Below are 16,400 nucleotides of genomic sequence, written 5' to 3'. Positions count from 1 at the left end.
TAACTAATAATTAACTACACTTCTACTATTAACTAATCTTAATTAAATTTGATTTAATTAGATTAGATAATAGACCATATAAAACTATTGCATATTAATAAGATTCTAATAAGGAAAGATTGCAATAATATCTCTAATTCATTTCATGCTTTGATATATATTATTTTTGTGAAGTTTAAGTATAAAGAACTCTTAGTTAAGAGAAATGGAGAAATATCTGTCCTTGAATAAAACAGTCCCAGCACGACGGTCATATCTCCCTAATGAACTGTTGGATCAGGTTAAAATTAAAATATGTTGGAGAGGGCTAAATTGCACCACTTATGACCAGAGCGATCGAATACATTTGATCACGATAAAAAGTTATGAATGACTGAGTTCGGGTCTATCCAAGCGGCAGCGATAGGACAATTTGTGATGAATGAAGAATTTCCTGTTAAAATAATTGTTCTCTAAATTTAGCCATAAAAGGGTTTGTTCATATGCATCTAAAAATATAATTGATAGAAAGATTACATCTAATCATTCAATTTTTTACCATAAAATTTTTATTTTAATTCAAAATCTTGTCTTTCTAATTTAATATAAATTCTAACCCAAACCCGATTAAAATCTAATTTCTTTCTCATTCGGAACTAGAGTTTTTCTATTGTTTTCTTCTCATCCAAATAAAATATCTAGATTTCAATTTCAAATAGTAGATTCAATCACAGAGAGTATTTAGACATATAAAATAGATATGATGAAGACAGGAAGAGAAAGAGTGCAAAGGGAATATGAGAATATCACGAGTGCACCTAGACACTGATGCTAATTTTCCATGCTTCAGAAGTCTATAAAAAATTCTTTCATTTTCATCATTCACAATTCTTCTAAGAATCCAAGCCGATCGAATCCTCCAAGTGATTAGAAGTGCTAGAAGGAGCAAAGAAGCAAGTAGAAAATATATGAGCATATGAATCTTCTCCCATGCATGTAAGCTTTGAAGCTTCTATTTTAGCTTGTAGCGCATGGCTTCTATTAAGCTTGTAGCTTCCATTAAGCTTGTAGCTTCCATTAAGCTTTTTATTTAAGCTTCTATGAATGTCTGAATATAAAGAGCTCTCAAGAAACCTTTAGAATGCTTCTTGAAACAGCTGGAAGGTGTCACCAACTAAGCATGGATCTTTTCCAATCTTTTTGATGAGGCATAGAGTTGTAGACACCTTGTGCTTAATTGATGCACTAACCCCCGTGTTGTTGACACATGTTAATTCCCATGCAAGCTTATAACTCCAATTTACTTTACTCTTTCCAATTTAATTTATTTATTTATTAAGTCTCATGCACTAACTTTAATATCTCCACTTTTCAATCTTAATATATTTATATTTTAATCATATGAGATTTAGAATCTTTTAATAATTTAAAATATATTTTTCACTTTTAAATTTCATTTTCCAAAACTTTATTGCTAAAATATTTATTAGCTTTAATAATAATATTATTTAGTCATTTATTTAAAAATGAGCTCGAAATATATTATAAATATTGTCACATTCCAAATTTAATATTATAACTTTTATCTTTCAATTTAATTATTTTATTTTAAAATTTAATTATTTTATTTAATTAATTTTTTAATTAATTAAATAAAATAAATATTAAAATATCATATTTATTTTTTATTTAATTAAACCATTAATTAAATCTTTTAATTAGGCTTAATTAATAGAAAATACTCCAAAGACTCACACAGGTAAAAATATGAAAAATTCATCATAGCCAAAATACATACAAATCAAACCAAGGGGTTTATATCACGATTACATCATCTGACTCATTCAGAGGGTACTCAACTTAGATACTTGTCCTAATATTTTAATTAGAATAAATGGCTTAAAGGGTTGGGATTTGGACTTCAGAATTTATCTCCCCTCTCTTATCATTAAGATAATGTGATAGGGTATGCTCATCCTGGCAATTCAAAGAAGTTGATACCCGGTACCTGTAACCTACATAAAAACTATGCATGTACAAGCACAATATATACTAAACTAAACATGCAATGGCAGGAAGTGGTGCATCGTGTAGATCCCGACTAGCAGGTGACTACGACTCCCTTCCTTAACCACATCAGACACACCATACAAAAGCAAACACGCACACCATATACATGCAAGTATGGGGTAAGTATTCATAAGAAAACACATATGATAATAAATCATCTTACTAATCATCATTAATAACTGCAAACACTAAAAATAATCATCATACATACATGAAATGTAGAGTCTAAGTAATCTCATCACATATCAACTGAATCTATAGTACAATATCTGATAATCTCATAATAATGTTACTAACCATCAACATGAAACTAGCTCTAAAAGAGTTCAGCAATGATAACAAAATGCGAACTAGGGGCAAGCACTACATCCACCCCCCCGAGATTACGCTTACTCCTAAAAGCCTACAAAAATGAAAAGCTAAGATACTCACTATGCGGGTCCCATTGAACCCTTTTCCTCCCTACAGGGGGACATGATTCCACTAAGAATTTTACAACACACTTAGAGCAATATCATTCTGATTTAATAGTAAACCGAAATCTATATCGATCCAACATCATTCCTTTAACAACTACTGAAATATATCCCTTAATACATTCTAAATAAGAGCAACTTAATGCTTGCAAAGATAAACAAAGGTATACTACCTTGAAACTTAGATAAAAGATACATGTCTTGCAACTAGAATAAGTTTCAATCTTTCAGTTTTGTCCATATTTAGGTTTAAGTAAAATTTTCAGTTTGAAAACTAAGTGTTGAAGTATGAAAAATATGCAAGTAACAATTTTAATTTTTTTTTCTTCAGTTCACCTAGTTTCAAAATTTTAGTTTGAAAGAGGTACACATGATAATTCAAAATTTTCATTTTGATCAACTAGTTAACAACTAGTGACATTCCAATATACCCAGAGCACCTAATGTTGAAACTCAGGCTCTGATACCAAATGTAATGCCCCGCCAAGGGATCCAAAGAATTACACTAACTTTACCTAAGAATTTTTTATTTATTTTTAAATATGAAAGATAAACCATTCACAACACTTGTGGAAGCAATAGAAATAATTCAAATAAAAGTACACATAACATAACATAACAGATTACATTCTTTAAAAATTTCTTAACTTTGAATCACATCTAATCATAACTTATCTAACATCACATCCTTATGAAATAACAATGATACATCCAATGTACTTAACCAATATTACAAGTGTCCTTTTTGTAACTACATTTCAGATTGCTCAATCATCCACTATACATATCACAGGGTATGAAAAAGCTTAAAGGAATAAAGCATCCACGTAAATAAAGTACATCATCATCCAATATTAATCCATGATGCAATTAAAGTAAATGAAACCACATATCATCATAAAGATATAAATAACCATATATCACAAACATAAATAACTAAGTTCATGGTTCCTCGCAACCATAAATAGCATCATTAGACCATCGTGGATCCTAGCCATCCCTCCGTGCATAACATTCCAAAGCACTGAAGAGATCATCGATGTTAACATAGTAGGAATGTCACTCCTAAAATATCCTACTAACATGTAAAGTAAAGCAGAGGATACCATCATCTAACATATGCAAATCATCAATATAGGAAACATACTAGTAAATACATCCATCATAAGGTATATCATCTATCCTAATGCTCCAAGAACATAATAAAGATAAATACCAACCAAGAATGCTCCAGCCACGGTGTCTCTGACAAATTTCAAATGATTAGAGTGATAAAACACTACCACCCGACTGCGTGGAACCTAAGTGGTCCACTCCCACCGTGTTGAGCAGATAATCTCAAGTCCCAAACAGACTATCAAAACCATAAAGTATAAATCTCTATAAGTCCAAGAATCCTAAATTATACTACTCAAAAGTTTCATCACACAAAATCGACATCTAATTCCCAAAGGCACAACAATGACATGTAGGAAACCTACTCTATAAGCGAGAAAGTGTCATCACATTTATCATGTACAAGTTACCTTGGTAGTTAGCTAAATTCCACGGGTCCATACTGATCTCATGTGGCCACTAGTATCCTCTCATACTGATGAGGCATACTACAAAATATACGGTCGCAACCATGCGTTCTCACTACTCCCATCCTAGCCTATACAAGCGCTCAAGGCATGGGCAAAAACATCAAAACAGATATCTTTTTAGGTTCATTTAATCCTCATTTAGTGTGTAAATATTATCACTTATTAACCAAACTTACAATGAGTTACCCTGGCAGCCACTTAGGGCCCCGACCCCCATTACAAGCCACTTCTCGACACTACAAGTAGATTACCTACCCTAAGCTCATAGAATCATAAATTTTAAAATCAAAAAAGATAATCCATAATAAAATCATCAAATATGCATAAAAGCATCAAATATAATAAAAACCATCAAACCTCCAAGATAAGAATCATCAAATCTCCATGAGCATCCAAAAAGCATCCATAGAAAATCATGACCACAACAGTTCTCTATTGGCAACTGAAGGCATCACTGATAATCATAAGTATCCATTGGTTCTCAATAAGCAACCAAAAATATCTCAAAATCATACTGATCGAAGATTCCAAAATGGTTGATTCAAACATGTCACAACATGACACCACCAAGAAATAAATCCATATTTCAGTCCCATCATGGCGACTAGAAAATAATCCAAGGATAACTAATTGATGACTAAAAAATTATTAGCTCAGGTATCTCATACACACACATCTCAGCGTCACACATGAAGACTGATAAACAAATACAAATATTTCATAGATCATACGATCACATTACCATGATTGGGCCTATAAAAATTGAGACCAAATAAGATCAACATACCATCACATCTCATAACTCCCAAGCCTCTGGTAACAGCCTAAGACTGGTCAACATTATATAACCCAAAATCCAAAACAAGAAGCATATAGAATACACGAGACAGACACATGTTTTGGTTTTGCTATCTTACATAGTTGAATCAAGTGTAGAGATTTCTAGTTTTCTATTTGCAAGTATATTTTCAGGTGTCTTAAGTTTCATCATTTGACCTACAAGTCAACCCATTTGTTCTCCGGTAGCATTATCCCTCCATTATTAAGAATTATATTCTAAGAATAGCTTAAGGGTAAATATGCACTAAAGTAATCATGATTGACGTTTAATTAAATTGTCCTCTATATTTAACCATGATCCATATTCTAATTGATTAACCTTTCAACTTTTCCAAGATCATTATTCATTATATTATAAGAGGACCAATTATCATTCTTTGAATAAGAGATTATAACTTTATTTATCTCAATCCATTAACATAGGTACACCATCCATGACCTATTAACATCTTATTAGTTTTAAATTAGAAACTTAATTAAGTATTACTAAAGTTTGAGTCTTTGAATTTAATCGTCACCATCGTTGACAAGCATACAATATCTAAAGTCATCATTCAAGTCATAAGAATAAGACCTATCAACTTCAATATAGATAATCTACAATCTCGTTAAAAGAATTATATAAAATAAATCTCTATTACAAAACTTAATTATTAATTAAATTTAATTAACTCTCATTAATTGATTTAATTAATAATTGTATAACCATAGCAACGTTCTAATTAACACCAGTTGACTAATAACTAACTAGAATTCTGTAAGTTAAAAGTCAACTATACTCAAATGATCATATTAATAATTCAATAATAATAACTTGTTAATATTTAATGACAAGCTATATTGGAAATCTTATTATTAAATCTTTAATGATCACATACATCACTCTGGGTGATCCCACAATAATGGGTTCCACTTTTTGACCAATTTTGACACTGAAATCAATATTTTTGCAATAAACGTCACGTTCAAGTGACTATATCTCCAAAACTATAAATAATTTCAAGATGACATAAACTAGTGATTTTGAGTACTTTGTTCTTACTTTGTAACCATATTTTTTAATATAAAAAAAAGTTTTATTTATGTCAAATTTTTTTTATCTCTTCCAAAAAGTGGTACATAATAAAATTCAATATTTTAAAAAGTGACAGTCCATTTGACACACATAACTTTTTTTCTAGAAATGATAATGAAGTAATTATTTCGGCGTTGGATTTGTAACATCAATATCCAGTGACTACATTTGGTTTGATTTATTTTTGTTGAATATTGTATAGTTTATGAAGTTTTGAAGTGACATGAACCGTAATTTAGACATACATTCCATTTGACACAGATAATTTCAAGTCAATTTATCATAAACCATTTTTTTTTTTTTTTGAATAGAAAGGTATCTCAATAAGCCAGTGCTTTCATATTTTTCAAATTTTTTTGGACCTAATTTACTAATTTTCTTGAGGTGTCAAAGTCGATTGATGTTCAATCGGTAATGAACCTATAATGAGTTAAACTCATATTTGAAAGTCTTAATGATTAAATTATGTAATAAAATTATAGTCGTTGAAAAGCTTGCTCTGAACAACACATTTTGAATTTTTTTTATTTTATAGTAAGAGATCATTCTCCCGCAATTATGGCAGTCAAAAGAGCCAAAAAAAAGAAAAAAAAGGTTGAAATTTTTGTGATTTTGCATGTTTGTGCGAACATGGCGTTCACATGAACATGTTTATTGTGGGTTCACCCCTCTATAACAATGTTCTCATTTATATTGTCATAATAACATGTTATAATAAATCCTCAATACCAAGTATTATTATCTCAAATAAGTTTTCCCTATGTACGTTGATTCAATTAACTAATAATCTTCCAAATTATTAACCAATTCAATTTGATTAATATCTTTTACAGTACTTCAATTATTAACTAATCTCCTTTAGAGTAACTCTATTCATATTAGTTGATAACTATTTAAACTTTTTATACTATTATTTATTAATAGTTTGTTAGACCCAACAAATATTAATAAATAATAAACTTATGACAACTACAAATAATCAATCTGGAGAACTTTTACATAGAACTTCATTAGCTAACTCTTAATACCATTAAGGTATTCAAACGTATTAACCAATAACATAATAATTCAATCTTAATCCAATATCATTTAGAGTTTGTAAATTTAAATCAACATAATATAAATTATCATCTTAAATTATTTAATCAATATTAAAATTAATCATTAGACTCCATTTTCTGATTGTTCTAATAATATTTTGTCTATATATAAAGTTTGAAAAAGATCCCTATCACAAACTAATAAGACTCATTGTAGATTTTAACATGAATGATTTTCAAATTCTTAGCATTATCATTTTTATTAATTAACTCTAAAATTGTTTAATAGTATTCAATATACATTATAAAATGTTCACTATATAAACTATATTAAAATCTCTTTTTTTTAATCCATTTACTTAGATTGACTAATAATTAACTACACTTCTGCTACTATTAACTAATCTTAATTAAATTTAATTTAATTAGATTAGATAATAGACCATATAAAACTATTGCATATTAATAAGATTCTAATAAGGGAAGATTGCAATAATATCTTTAATTCATTTCATGCTTTGATATATATATATATTATTTTTGTGAAGTTTAAGCATAAAGAACTCTTAGTTAAGAGAAATGGAGAAATATCTGTCCTTGAATAAAATAGTGTCAGTACAACGATCATATCTCCCTAATAAACTGTTGGATTGGGCTGAAATTAAAATATGTTGGAGAGGGCCAAGTTGCGCCAATTATGTCTAGAGCGATTGAATAAATTCGATCATGATAAAAAGTTATGAATGACTGAGTTCGGGTCTATCCAAGGGGCAATGACAGGACAATTTGTGATGAATTAAGAATTTTCTGTTAAAATAATTGTTCTCTAAATTTAACCATAAAAGGGTTTGTTCATATGCATCTAAAAATATAATTTATAGAAAAATTACATCTAATCATTCGAATTTTTACCATAAAATTTATATTTTAATTCCAAATCTTGTCTTTCTAATTTAATATAAATCGAACCCAAATCTGATTAAAATCTAATTTTTTTCTTATTTGGAACTAGGGTTTTTCTATTGTTTTCTTCTCATCCAAAGAAAATATTTAAATTCCAATTTCAAATAGTAGATTCAATCACAGAGAGTATTCAGACACATAAAACACATATGATGAAGATAGGAAGAGAAAGAGTGCAAAGGGAATATGAGAATATCATGAGTGCACCTAGACACTGATGCTAATTTGCCATGCTTCAGAAGTTCATAGAAAATCTCTTCCTTCTCCATCATTCGTAATTCTTCCAAGAATCCAAGCTGATCAAATCCTCCAAGTGATTAGAAGTGCTAAAAGGAGCATAGAAGCAAGTAGAAAATATATGAGCATATGAATCTTCTCCCATGCATGTAAGCTTTGAAGCTTCTATTTTAGCTTGTAGCTTCCATTAAGCTTTTTATTTAAGCTTTTATGAATGCCTGAATATAAAGAGCTCTCAAGAAACCTTTGAAATGCTTCTTGAAATAGTTGGAAGGTGTCATCAACTAAGCATGGGTCTTTTTCAACCTTTTTGATGAGTCATAGAGTTGTAGACACCTTGTGCTTAATTGACGCACTAACCCCCGTGTTGTTGACACATGTTAATTCCCATACAAGCTTATAACTCCAATTTACTTTACTCTTTTCAATTTAATTTATTTATTTATAAAGTCTCATGCACTAACTTTAATATCTCCACTTTTAAATCTTAATATATTTATATTTTAATCATATGAGATTTAGAATCTTTTAATAATTTAAAATATATTTTCCACTTTTAAATTTCATTTTCCAAAACTTTATTGCTAAAATATTTATTAATTTTAATAATATTATTATTTAGTCATTTATTTAAAAATGAGCTCCAAATATATTATAAATATTGTCACATTCAAAATTTAATATTATAACTTTTATCTTCCAATTTAATTATTTTATTTACAAATTTAGTTGTTTTATTTAATTAATTTTTTTATTAATTAAATAAAATAAATATTAATTTTTTATTTAATTAAACCATTAATTAAATCTTTTAATTAGGCTTAATTAATAGAAAATACTTCGAAGACTCACACAAGTAAAAATACGAAAAATTCATCATAGCCAAAATACATACAAATCAACCCAAGGGGTTTATATCACGAATTACATCATCTGACACATTCGGAGGGTACTCAACTTAGATACTTATCATAATTTTTCAATTAGAACAAATGGCTTAAAGGGTTGGGATTTAGACTTGAGAATTTATCTCCCCTCTCTTATCATTGAGATAATGTTATAGGGTACACTCATCCTGGCAATTCAGGAAAGTCGATACCCGGTACCTGCAACTTGCATAAAAACCATGCATGTACAAGCACAATATATACTAAACTAAACAAGCAATAGTAGGAAGTGGTGCATCGTGTAGATCCTGACTAGTAGGTGACTGTGACTCCCTTCCTTAACTACATCAAACACACCATACAAAAGCAAACACACAAAGCAAACGCGCACACCATACACATGCAAGTATGGGGTAAGTATCCATAAGAAAATACATATGATAATAAATCATCTTACTAATCATCATTAATAACTGCAAACATTAAAAATAATTATCATACATACATGAAATGTAGAGTCTATGTAATCTTATCACATATCAACTGAATCCATAGCACAATATCTGATAATCTCATAATAATGTTACTAACCATCGACATGAAACTAGCTCTAAAAGAGTTCAGCAATGATAAAAAAATGCGAACCAGGGGCAGGCACTACATCCTCCAAATGTTGTAAAAAAGTATCCACAATCAAGTCAAACAAACAAGAAGGATCAAGTAGAGAATCATAAGGTTCAAAGTGTTCCATTGTAGTAAATGAAGAAGGATCATCCTTGACAAATAGTAGATGAATTTAATCAATGATGACTCCAAAATTTGTAATGTATGACTCGGTAAACAAATTTTAAATGCCTCTCATGAAGTCATATAAAGGAGCTATAATTGGAAGATGTGGAATGTCCTACTCTATTGAATCACCTAAATCTAAGGTTGTGAGAATGCAAGCATCATCAAGAACAACAACAAACATGATATCAGTTGGAGAAGTAGGAGATCCAACTTTTGGCTTTCAATGATCAATACTCTCTTCAAATGTAAGTACTACGATGAACAATAATGTTTCATCATCATATGGAATATTATTTACATCGTCAAGTGGAATGAGATAATCTATAATTTGATCAACTGGTATTGGAAGAATATACAGATCTCCAAAATGTTTCCAAATAAGATTCTACCCTTGGAGATGGGAATCATTATTCAAGGTTGTACGCTAGGCTATATGATATCTTTGGCCTAGTTATAATCATACAAATTATACCTCTAAGATGTTTAATTTCTCTTAACTAGGATGATTTCTTCCCATATTCCTTTGACTCATGTACAAGTCAATAAAGACAAGGAAATATATTAAGCCATCTACAATGATTTTTTTTCCCATAATGCATAATTATCCCTAGTTAACTATATGATAGTAGGATATAGGTCCTCTATAATTCCCCCTTTGGGAACCCAAAAGAAATAAACCTAATATGTTACAAAATTTATTGAACTATTTTTCTTCTAAAGTTTATACAAACATCAAAGTAATTTACACATGCAATTATAATATAGATTTCATCCCTCAAGGGTTCCTTCATGTTGAGTCACGTTTAAGATTATTTTATTAATTATTTAAGTCCTAAGTACAGTATCCATAATCATAAAAATATAACATATTAATCTCATAAGAAAATGGATGAATATAACTGATACAATGAAATACATATAATGGATAGCATCCATTCCACATGTCGTACAATATGCAAGAATAGATACAAGTACATCAAAATGCAAGATACATGATAACTTATAAATACATCATCTGAATAGAAGTCACCAAGATAGGGATAAGAATGATAAAGGTATAACTACATTATCTACCTTCCAACACCTATAAATATGAGGGGTACTCAAATGGTAAGAAGTCACTACCTCCCAATCTCATGGTTACCTAGTCAAGATTCCACTCCCATCGTGCAGGGATGATAATGAATAATCCACATAAAAATAATTAAACCATAAAACATTCCTAAGAAAGGAATCATAATAGCCAAATCTAACTTAAGGGTAAGACAAACTAATCAAGAAGAGAAGATAATCAAAGTTGAAAGAATACCCATCCAATACCAACACCACATACTAAGTCAAAATATATATACCAAATATATATCAAGTGCCAAAATCATGAGATAAAATCAACAAAAGATATCCAACTCAAGTTAAAAGACACTTGTCAAAAGTATAATCACCATGAATAACTAGACCACTAGAAGAAAATACAAAATCTACAGAGGAGACTCAAACTACATATTAGGGAGTGTCATCATATGGTAAAACTACTTGAGTTATTCTAGACTAGTGTCTCATTAGATCTCAAACCCTCAAGCATTGAGTTACCCTAGACTAATCACTTTGTACCCCAGACCCTCTATATGACACATGTATGGAACCAAAATACCCTATCATGAAGATGAGGAGAACTAGTCATACCTCTCACTAGGTATCATCACATTCCTATCCTTAGCCTATACAAGCACTCAAAGCAAGGGAGAGGCACATCTCTAACTTAACTTTTTAATGTATCTTAAGGAAAAGGGCTAAGCAAGATATTTTAATTACTATGTTATCACTTATTGCACAACTTACAATAGGTTACCCTATTACTAACCACTTTGGGTCCTTAAGTCCTATTACAAGCCACTCCCAAAGACATGTACCTAGATAACCTTCTCTAAGCACATAAAGAATTATTGTGTCCCATACCACAACACCTATAATGATAGAAGTCAATTTCTTAACAAGAAACCTAAAAATAATTTGGTTCTCAAAATACAAGTCATCATATATACTCAACACATAAATATCATAAACATAGGCCTCAATGTTGAATCATAAAGTACATCCTAACATCTAGTCAAATAACCATCATAAAGAAATATAAAAAGATGCATCCAGTGCACATCCTAATCTGACCAACTAAATAGTGTTAAATATTAGATTTGTTTTGACATATGAGTTCGACTACAATTAATTTATTTGGTTAGTTCATATCAAAGAAGTAATGTATACCAAGCACAAGATGTCAAATAGTATATGTCGAGTGAGTTATATAGTATATGTTGAGTAAGAAGTAAGTGTTGAGTAACTCAAGTCCTGAACAAATAGTATATGTTGAGTCATTCAAATGTTGAGTGATCCATGAATGTTGAGTCATTTAGAGGCTGAGTTACAACATTGATGATAGAGTAGATGCCAAGCATCAAACACTTCAAGTGTTGCGTAAATAGTTTTAGACATAGTTGTTTGTAATGGCATAAACTTCTATCTAAACCATTTCTTAGCCAACTTAAGGATTTTATTTGAATCTAGATGATAAGGACAAATTTATATTAAGGATCCCTATAAACTACATGCAACCAATTAGTTGAAGGGATGGATTAAGAAAAAATTGGGTGAATCACAATCATTGATTCATACATAAACCTAAGTCACCTAATTATTCATGAGGAAAAACTCTAAAAGAAAATAGAGTGGAATGAGTGAAGAGAGAATTTTGCATGCACAAACAAAGCATTCATGGTGGTTAAGGAGTTGTGAATTGAGATACATTGAAAAATCAATTAAAGGAGAACAAAGGAAAGTAGTTAGAGGATAGAAGTGATACATCTAATTAGAAAGGTTCAAGAACACATCGGGAAAAAGGTGATCTAGCATCTAACAATAGAGTGCTAACCTTAGGATCATTGCTAAGACATTCTAACAGGTGAATTAGTTGGTTCTCTTAATATACTAGTCTTAACATGTTGTTGTAAATCCTTTAATAGGGTTCTTACTTCATTGTAACTTTAAGTCCTTTAATCAAGATCATTTTTAATAAGGTGTTGAAATCCTTTAATAGGGTAAGATCTAACAAACTTGTAAGCCTTTAACAAGGTAGATTATAGTTTTCGATCAAACATTGTAGCCTTTATTAAATACACTTTATTACTGTAGTAGTGAAGATTTGTGGGTGTTATCCCCACCCTATTTTTACCTTCTCATAAGATGGTTTTTGGGTAACCAAATATCTTATATCATATATGTGTTGAATGTTATTTTCTTTCATGATATGGATGAATATGTTTAGCTAGCTATATTAATATACATGCAAATTGTGAGCTAGATGTGTGGTGAATGATTTTATGTTTAAATTTTTGAAGGACTAATTCACCCCACCCCCCTTCCCCCCCCATCCCCCCTCTTAGAGTTTACATTCCTTATTTTATTTCCAACAATTGGTATCATGGTCTTGTTCTCTGGAAAGGAAATCTTTACAACTTTGAGGAAAGATCTTGAAGATGGAAGTCTACAAGTTGGAAAAGACTATTGAGAATTAAAAGATTAAAATATAGCTTTCCCTACATTAGCTGAATGAAGCAAGAGATGAGTTGAACTACTCATTGAAGAGATAGAAAGAGATAGCTATTGAAGAGAATGAGACACATTACCTAAAGATTGATAGTATTGAATTGTTTGCAGATGGAAATTCTAGTGAATTTGATACAGGAGCTACAAAACTACTAGAAAAGAATGGAGCCCTAACTGAAGAGGTCAAAAATCTTAAGATACAACAAGAATTCCAATAAGTATCACATATGAAGTGACCAAGCAGAAAAAGAAAGTTGAAGAAGACAAATTCATGACTAAAGATTACACAAGGATACTGACCAATAGACTAGAAGAGAAGACATCAGAGGTGAATAGGATTTCTCACATGTAACTAGAAATGTTGAATCAAATGATGACTACCAATCATGAATTGAATGGAAAGGATGTTGAGATTACAACACTAAAGATGTAGAATGAAAAACTAAGAAATGATCTGAAAAGAGAAAAAAAAATTGTTGAAAGTTTCAATAGACCTAGTGAAGCCATCAAGTACTTTGAGCAATTGATGAGATCTCCTAGATCCAACAGTGATACCAAAAGCTTGGGTTACACTAGCACTAAAGAAGGAGAATCATCTAAAGTGGTGAAAAAATAAGAAACATAGGTAAGAACTAAAAACCTACTTGTCATTATTGTGGAAAGATAGGTAATACAACAATTTTTTGTAGGAGCAACAATGCAAATCAAATTCCTAAGAAGAAATTTGTGAACAAATCAAGTACATCAGGCACATGAATACAATACAAAGACATCAAGCACATAAATTTTTGGAGGTTTGTACTACAATTATAAGAAGTATGGAAATATAGCATATGAATGGAGATCAAGGCCTAACTAGTCATTAAACAAGAAGGCCAAGTTAAACCATATTGATAGATACTACAATTGGGATTAAATACAAGGTATAGTTGTCATTTTTGTCAAGAGTATGCACATGTTGCTGAAAATTATATTAGAACACATTTCAGAAGTGATTATAGTAGATGGTTAAGTTGAACTACATGTTTTAGCAGTTTGAAGACTGGTCCCATTAACAGAAATTGTCCAACAAGGTCAAAAGCACCTAGCACTGAATTCAATAAAGGAAAAGGAAAGGTTGATCTTGAAGAAGTCAAAGTGTAGATGAATAAGACATGCAAGAGAAAGGAAGATTTCATCACATTAAGTACAGATGGGATCACTTCATCCAACAGATCAAGTGATCACACCACCCTCAACTAGTCAATCGAGAGGTATGTGTGAGACTAATATTTCAAAGTTTAAATATACATCAATTCCAAGGATTTAGTTCTAAAATGATCATATATGCATAAAGTAAGATGCAAAGTATCAGTTAGAACTTAGAAGAAATTTACAAGTTTCACTGTTATTGCCGAGTGAAATTTTAGTTTTTGCCAAGCTATTGAAGATGATAGTGTTGGTCGAGCTTGATGTGATTGTCAAGAATGGTAGGAATTACATGAAAGCTAAGTGAGTCAAAATTTCTATTAGAGTTGAGCTTACAGTTTTGTAAGAATTGAGCATTTTTGTGAATTTTCAAGGGCTATAAGGTTAATTTTCAACTCACTTGTAATTATCCAAGATAAAAGAGAGCATAAAGAGCTAAAGGTAAACTAAGTTGAAGGATTCAAGAATTTTGAATTGGATCTAGCCTCCACTCATCACCAATCATCAGATTGGTATTTATCATGTGCTGACTTATCCTATTTAAATTTTTGCAAACCCTAGATATTTAAAATGACATCTAGCTCTTATGTTGTTGTGGTTAAGGAAGGAAATGAATTTTTAAATCTTCAATTGACAAGCAATAAGATTAAACAACCAATTTTTAGAGCTATTCATGATATTTCTTATAAAGGAGACCCATCTAGTGTGTTATCTATGATACCCCTACAAGTTTTAATGATACAAGATGTAAGGTGTTGCTACACTTGTAAGGTAGGAAGCATTGGAGACATGGAAATAAGAGACTTTTATGGAAAATTGTGTGAGAATGGATTTTTAAAAGAGGAAAATAGGGTTGTAGAGAGAAAAGAGTCAAATCATGCCCTAGATAGATTTCCCTAATGTATTCAAGATAGAGTGGATTAAGATTGTGCTTAGTAGAATTCATGACAACTCCATATGGTTCTAGAATGGCCCTATCAAAATCACAAAGAAAATTATTCATAGAGTGATAGGATATCCAACCCTAGACAAACCTAGGACTATGAGGAGTGATGCAAAAGAGGCAATTGAGAAGAATAGAGGGATACTATGGAACAAGAGAGGGATGACCATAGAGACAATTAGTGATCCCGTAATTGCATTTGTAGTGAGAGTTATTGCACATAAATTCTTTCAATCTAGTAGGTTGAGTAGTGTACCATGTATGGCTATGAATTTGGGTTAGAAGATAGTAAAGAAAGACCATTCTTATGACCTTTCTGAGTTACAACTCTAGTAGTTATTAGAAAACTTGGGAGCCATAAGAAAGACAAAAAGTGCACAATACAAATTTGGTTCAATACTTGTATGTATAGAACAATTTCTTGACATTAAGGAAAGTAGCTTGGAAGACTAACCGATTAGTTGTAGTGTAGATGAGATTGGAGAATTTGAAATTAAAGAAGCATATGGAAAGCTATGTGGTGATGGAATTTTGGAAGACAAATTCAAGATCATTGCTAAAAAAGGGCTTACATGTACCCTAGGTTTTCCTAAAGTGTTCAAGATCAAATAGATCAAGGTTGTGCTCATCCAAGTGCATAACATGAAAATATGGTTGGAAGGGGGCCAATAAAGATAAACAAGGAAATCATTCAAAGGGTAACTAGGTACCCTACATTGGATAA

This window comes from Cupressus sempervirens, chromosome 4 (assembly GCF_028749045.1).
Source record: "Cupressus sempervirens isolate cs-2001-9-10 chromosome 4, ASM2874904v1, whole genome shotgun sequence".
Taxonomy (NCBI): domain Eukaryota; kingdom Viridiplantae; phylum Streptophyta; class Pinopsida; order Cupressales; family Cupressaceae; genus Cupressus; species Cupressus sempervirens.
This window is presented reverse-complemented; position numbering follows the sequence as displayed.